Source organism: Lactuca sativa, chromosome 5 (assembly GCF_002870075.4).
Source record: "Lactuca sativa cultivar Salinas chromosome 5, Lsat_Salinas_v11, whole genome shotgun sequence".
Classification (NCBI taxonomy): Eukaryota; Viridiplantae; Streptophyta; class Magnoliopsida; order Asterales; family Asteraceae; genus Lactuca; species Lactuca sativa.
The window spans coordinates 187,601,961-187,609,826 of NC_056627.2; positions in this window are offsets into that span (position 1 = coordinate 187,601,961).

A 7,866-nucleotide genomic window follows, 5' to 3' on the forward strand; every position below is an offset into this window, starting at 1 on the left:
AGCTATTAGTTTATAACCCGTGAGAATCATAGTTATAAAATTAATTAAATTTTTATATTAAAAATCAAATTTATTAATCAATTATTTTAAATAAATTATTATTTAACATATATTTTTTTTAGTTATATAAAGTTATAATCGTTGATTTAAATAAATACGTGAAGTTATATCATATTAAAATCTGTATTAATTTTATTTTATTTTTTAATCTAATGTTATTAATTCAATATAATTAAAGTGAAAAAATTTGAAATTTAAAATTTAAAATTTAATGTAATTAGGGTGGGAAAGTTAAATTTTAAAATTTGAAATGAATAATTAATATATTGACAAGTGTCATGATAATGAACATATAATTTTAATGAGAGTTCTAATATAACGCCACTTGTCAATAGGAGATTAAACCTATTCATTTATTAGAATAGGGAGATTCAACAGTTAACCCGTCTATATGGCATGCCATTTTGGATGAGATGTTGATATAGCATGCCACGTCAGCCCAATTAATTAAACTAAAAAATTGGATTTTTATGGAAGAAAAGGAATTACTCTATTGGGTCTGTATCAACCCACATGCATATGACATACAAGCATACTAGAGTCGTGAAGACTCACCTATTGTCCTACAATATATTGAGAAGACTCATATTACCGACGTAATCAACAGCTAACGACTCTCACAGCCAACGAACGGGTTCTAAACACCTCCTAATAAGCCATACAAGGTAAACCATTAGTCTATCGTCTAAAACTAGAAATTTACTCAAAAGTCAACCTATACCAAAAGTCAACAGTCAAGGTCAAAAAATCGGATTTTTGTAGGAGAAAAGGAAAAGAAGTGGTCAAACTTGGGACCTGTGTCTCCCAATACTCGCCTCTTATCAATTGAGCTAGAAGTTTTTATTCGATTTTACTCTTAACAACTAAATATAATATCTATAAAAAACGTCAAGTGAGTTAGAAGTTTTTCATCGATTTTACTATTAACAACTATATATAATAGACAAAATCAAATAAATGGTCTTTATGGTTGACAAAATAGACTAACTTTAGTCCTTATAACAAATTGTTTGCATAGATAGTCCTTGTGGTTTCAAAATGTTGCAAAGATGGTCATTTTGACTAACGGTGTTAACTTTTTTAGTTAAGTCTTTTGTGAAATGACACATATGCCCTTCCTATCATAAGGACCGTTTATGTAAATTGTTCATGTTATAGGGACGATTTATGTAATTTTGTCTATTATTTATTATATTCTTATTTTATTTTATTTATATATTTTTATGAATTAAATTTTTTTTAACCTTTTGTTCAAATATAATGTTTAATTTTTTTATATAGTTTATTGATGTTTTTGTTCAAATAAATTTCTTAAATTTTTGACGTTTTATTCGAATACATTTACTAATGTTTTTTTATGTTTTGTTTGAATATTTTTTTTGAGGTTTTGTTTGAATACATTTTTAATATATATATATATATATATATATATATATATATATATATATATATATATATATATATATACACACACATATACTAGCCGTTACCTGCGCCAAACGACGGTTGTGAACATTTTTTTTAGAAATTAGTTTTAGAGACGATTAGTTCTTTTATAGAAATAGTTGCTACATATAAACAATTACAATAAGAAATAAAAATGAATAGTTGGGATTTTTATAAATGTATATGAATACATGATTGATTGTGCATTATTAATCATATAACAATTCTTTTTAAACCACATTCGATTTATAAACTTCACTGTCATTGAATTGTTTGTTAGGTTCACTAATACTATTGTATTGGCAAACATGTCACTAAACATTAGTTTCAATTAAGCGATTTGTTTTCGATGATTATTTTGATTTTGTCAGACACGCTGTACGTTTTCAAAAACATTTCATATTATATAAATTACGAAGTGCATCAATATATACTTATATTTTTTTTGAAATCATAAGAACATACAACATATCGAAAAGAATCAGAATAATTATTATATATCTGACATGTGTATCGTTCTAAAATATAAACGTTGACAAATATTAATTTTTTATTGCTGCTCGCATTTGTCGATTAATGTTCAAAATTTTATATTCTATAATTATAATAACATTTAACCAGAAAAAAAAAAGACCAAACACATTTAAGAATGTAAATATTAGAAACAATTTATATTTTATACAAATCTATAGGAAAAATATATATCAACACCAATTACATATAAAAGGATTTTTTAAACATTTTTATTTTTATATGAAATATAGTTTTTAATTATTTTCTTTAGTGAGTATGTGAAATACGATTTAAAAGGATTGGAAACGTCATTTACAACCTTATCTCTATACATTTATTCCCAACATAATACTAAGTTAATTTTACAAATTAAACATTTCGTAATGAAAGTCCGCATGCCTTATTATTCATCATTTTTGTAACTAATTAAAATCATTATTTGTAACGACAGTTTCGGGTCCAACTTGATTTAGTAGAACGAAATAATGTACACAACAATATGAACCATTGTCCCTGCAGCCATAATTATGCTTCTAATATCTGTATTTTCAACCATCATTTTTTTAGCTACTATAACCACAACTAACTGAAATGAGAAATATGAATTATTTATGCAACTTAATAAACATGGTGGCAACACCATTCTTTCAATATTGTAACAACTAAACATGAAATAAACATATTTGGTACACTTCATGTAACATCCTGACTCTGAGGTATAATATTTATTAGGGATGAGCGTGGGACGAAACCGGTACCGACCCATACCGTTACCGATTTCCCGAAAACCGAATTCGATCAAAAGTTAATCCCGAGTACCAAACCGAATTAAAATCACTAGTACCTGTACCGGGAATGGTACTGGTTTTCGATACTAGTACCGGTACCGGCGGTACCGTATCCCGAATTTTGTGTATTTGGAGTACCAAGTACCGTCCCATATTTTTAAATTCGGTACGGTTCGGTATCGGTTCTGGTACGGTATGGTACCGGTACGGGATCGGGATTTGGAAAAAACTGCTCATCCCTAATATTTATATATGTTTATTTATGAGTTGGCTGGGTGACTCGACGAGTTGATGGTTCAAGTCGTCGAGTAGAGACTGATTGATCACGTGGGTCTAAAAATCGACTCGACGAGTCATAGAGCTGACTCGCCGAGTAGGCGCTGCGAGATAAACCCTAAATCCTCGGGTTTGGGGCCTATTTAAGGAAACTTATGTCCTCATTTCTGCCTCACCAGCTGCCCAACTCCCCTGTGTGAAACAATAATCGACCCTTGAGCTAAGAGAAAGTGTGTGAGCTAATATTAAGTGTTTTGGTGGATCTTTTGGAACGAAAGGAGTGAGATACAAGCAAAGAACGAGGAAAGGCTGTGTGATCTAGCATTCTTTCACTTGAAGCTTCTGTGGAAGGTAAAAATCTTACACCTTTCTCATCTTATTAGTTGGATCTCTTAAGTTTGGAAGTTAGGGCTTTTACTACCTTTTGTTGGGACAATGAGTGCATGGAGTCTATTAAGCGTCTAGACTTCAGATATGGACATTGTAAGGTCCAGAGAGTCCAAAGGTTCCAACTGTATTCGGCCACACAAGAGTTATTGTGCTTAAACCCCTTTGTTAGAGTTGGATTGGCATGTTGGAGTAAGATGTGCCATGCATGAACGTAAAGATTGAAGCTTTACGTGACATTCGATCCTTGGGAGCCTAGATCTAGAGTGTAGAGTCGTAGATCTGCCTTAAAACGTTTGAATGAGAAACTCGGTGAAGGGACTCGCCGAGTCAATGAGCTGACTCGAAGAGTCGGTTAGGGTTTGTCCCGATGAGCCTGATTATGCGATAACTCGGCGAGTTGGAGGGTCAACTCGACGAGTTGAGTTGGACTTTCATGAGACTTGTGAGGAAACAAGGGAACTCGAAGAGTCACGTAGATGCACTCGGAGAATCAGGTCAACATGGACTGTTGACTTGAGTGTTGACTTATTGACTTTCAGGGTCTTGACCAAATGTGAGCAATGGAGACCATGGAGGGGTAGAATGGTCTTTTAACCTTCCGAAGAGTTAGAGAGGGGCTAGTATGAGTTTTTTTTAGAGTTGTGATTTTAATTAGAGATAATTATCACATGTGTTAGGCGGAGGCTAGATTGGTGATTCGTGTACGAGGTGTATTTGCTTGCTTGCTTCGAGGTGAGTCTTCTCACTATACTTTACCTAGAGTGGTAATCTTTGTGTGACTGGAGGGTCTTATGTGTTATATTGATTATTGAGATACTCTGCATTATGTCTTTGTGATTTATGTTGTGTATTATTCTGAGCTTACTGAGTTAGGACCGGAGGGTCCACCCGAGTTGTGGGACTGGAGGGTCCCACTGAGATACATTGACCGAAGGGTCTTATTTGAGCATAACCATGAGAGGCTAATGAGATATGTGTGGTATTTTGGGGAACTCACTAAGCTTCGTGCTTACCGTGTTATATGTTATGTGTTTCAGGTACTTCTCAGGATCACGGGAAGGCGCCAACTTTATTGTACAAACGAGACTGTGCTATATTTAAGGATCCTGGATTTTTGTTGTCATGGACATGTGTTTTGATAAAAATGAGATTTTGGAGCTTTTGTGATTTATGTATTGAGATTAATGTGATTTTTAAATGAAAATTTTGTTTGAAAATTTACGGTGTAACACTTCAAGGTGTCCAAGTATACATATACAAAACAATTTTTTGGCTGTCAAAGTAGATAATAATTTGGTTCATCATGTACATACACATACACATAAATATCTCATAGTTTCATTAAAAAAATCTCTTGCTAATTACAAAACAAAAAAAGAAAACTTGTAGATTAAGGACATATACATACACAAAGATTTCAAGTCGTTTAACTGCAATTGCATCTCAACCATTTGTCTTAAACATATATTATTTATACATGGTTTACTGTAAAGTGTAAAGAGAGATTATTTATAGTATTACAGACTCACCTCCTTTTATGTTGTCTATTGGGCATTACTGCAAGCACATTATGTGCCTAATTGGTGTATAAAAAATAAACATGCCCTTTTTTCATGTAAATCTGAAATATGTTTAAATAGTTGATCATTTTACATATAATCAAACAAAAACATGAACACAGATGTTATTAGCTCTAGAAATCAAACTATTTACAGCTTGAATAATGAATGTTACATTATTCACTTATTTAAAATATTCAATTTCTCACTTAGGATATACTTCAACCTTAAGATCACATATGCTAGAGCTTACATGGTCTCCTAAAATATGCAAAATTCATTTCCTACCCTTAAGAGTTGATGGATAATTACATTTTTGAATCGTTAACGCAATTAAATGGATCTTATATGTTTAGTCAACCCAACAGACACGTCCTACGTTAAAATCATATTTTAGAGATGAATACTCTTGAATTTCTAAACCATTAGCTTCAAATTATGTCACTTTGTATCCTCCATGGCCATTGCTCTTTGACAGCCTGCAATTCTTTCTTCACACATGCAAAGAAAGTGAGATCATTTCTGTCCCAAAATGATTTCAATAGAGATCAACTCTTCACCTCTCTATCCCTTTAATAACTTCCTTTTCTTATCGACCCCTTTAATTAACTTCTAATTGATGGATATGTTTCAAGATCATAAATACTTGTGAGCTATCTGTCATATGTACATACCTATTATACATACACATACATGTCATACATACATACCGAAATAATTATATTTCAAATATACAAATTTGTCATATGATACATACTGATGCTTGTATTTACACTTGCTAGGTTTTATAGAAAGGATGGATGGATGGATGTAGAAGAGTGACTACAAAAATAAGGCTCAGACTATCGACTGCTTAGGATGAAAAACTATGTATTTCATTTTTTTCTTTTTCTCTACGTGCTAAACTATGAATTTCATTTTTGTGGTGGTGTAAATGTTATGTTCAAATAGTGCAGTTGGAATTAAATAATGAGGTAGTGGTGTTGCAATTGTTGTTGCTGTGGTTACATACATGTTTTTGGTTTCACATATTGATGTTGCAATCGTTGGTGTTGTGTTGTAGTTTTTATAGTAGAATATGAACAAAACTATGGAATCAAACAAGTATTTTCTAGTAATAGTTGAAAATGGAGCAACATGAAACAAAAATTCAAATCCAAAAAACATCCACACAAGACCATGAAATGTAGTCATCAATCCTCACTTGCATCAGTTTGACAGTGACTTTGATAGTCACCAATAAGAGAGCCTACCGTTGTCACCCCAACTGAAAAACATATTCAATGTGTCTTCAAACCAATACTCTAGTTCTGGCTCTTCTCCATTAAATTTAAAAAACTCGAGTCTTTTCACATCAGGAGTCAAGCTTCTCATTGTTTCATCATCATCCAAATACACATATTTTCCATGAAAATCCTAGATCATCAAACAAAAGCATAAGTGTTACATATGAGGTGCTAAATATAACCTTGAGCAACCCATTTATAATTAAAAAGGCCGAAATTTCCGCCTCTATGCCTAGGATAGGAATTTAAAATGCATAAGTCACCAAGGAAAGAGTGAAAGTGAGGTATTTTGTTTGAAAATTGTGATACATTAAAACTACCAATTGATATGAGAATAGCTGATCAATATTCAACCTGAGAGACTCTAGTTTGGGACAATATTTGAGAATTTGGTTGAAGTTATCCATGGTGAAGGCGTACATAGTTGTAATCAACACTAAACTCTTCAGATTAGGTAGAGTCGGATATGGTGTTCCCCTCCATTTTAGGCTGAATCGCAGCTTCCTTCAAAGAGTCTAGACGTTCAAAGAAAATATTATAAGCTATAAGACCTTTTAAATCCAAATCCACAAGTTTTGGGCAACAAATCTTAAAAACATCACACATACAGTCATCCTTGTTATTTTCAATTCTCAGCGATTCTAGCTTCGGACAAGAAATATAAAGAAGATCAAGTTCATTCATGAAACAGGATAACAAACTCATGCCCTTAAGTGAAGGGCAGCTTTCCAGAAACCCTTTTACCAAATCGTCGTCTCCCAATAAGTCAACAGAGGTCAAAACAAACCCCGTAATATTAGGCAACCTTAGACGACGTGCCTCCAAATACAACTTTCACATCCCGCTCCCGAGTTGTAGCAAATAAAAGAAGAGAAGAGAAAAGAAAGTAAAGAGAGAAAAGAAGAGAAAAGAAAGGAAAAGAAATTTGTCTTTTGTGCTCCCGAGTTGGAGAGAAATGAAAGGAAAGTTAAACATTTTATTCTTTTTTTCCAAATTCTTCCAAATTGGAAGGAAAGTTAGGAAGGAAAGTGATCTTTTCATTTCCTTCCACTTCCTTCCTTTAATGAAACTCGGGGGCACCAATTTCTCTTACTTTCCTCTCATTTCCACCCATTTCTATTTATTTTCTCTCTTTAAGTTGAACTTGGGAGCGAGATGTAATACCTCCAAGGAACAGGAAGTCACAAGACAATGGGGCATCTCGACATCCTCTGTATTATTTCTAGGGTGACACGATAAGTCAAGTTGTTTGACATTTTTGGTAACGGCGATTTGAATCTACCGCCCTACTGTCGACATACTGTAGTAATCATCACAATCTAAGTCGAACCAATCCAAATCGACGGATTTGTTTGCTAAAACCCAATATACAAACTCTTTGAATTTGCTTTTTTTTTGATGTTTTCTCGGTCCTTGGATCCTTGAAAACAGTATATGTCAAGAAACGGAATTGAAACATGTACCTCCATCGTTTGGACAAAATACTGCTTCGAATTACTTCTTCGGTGTATCGAAGACGAGAAAGAATCTAAAGAAGGATGCCATCCA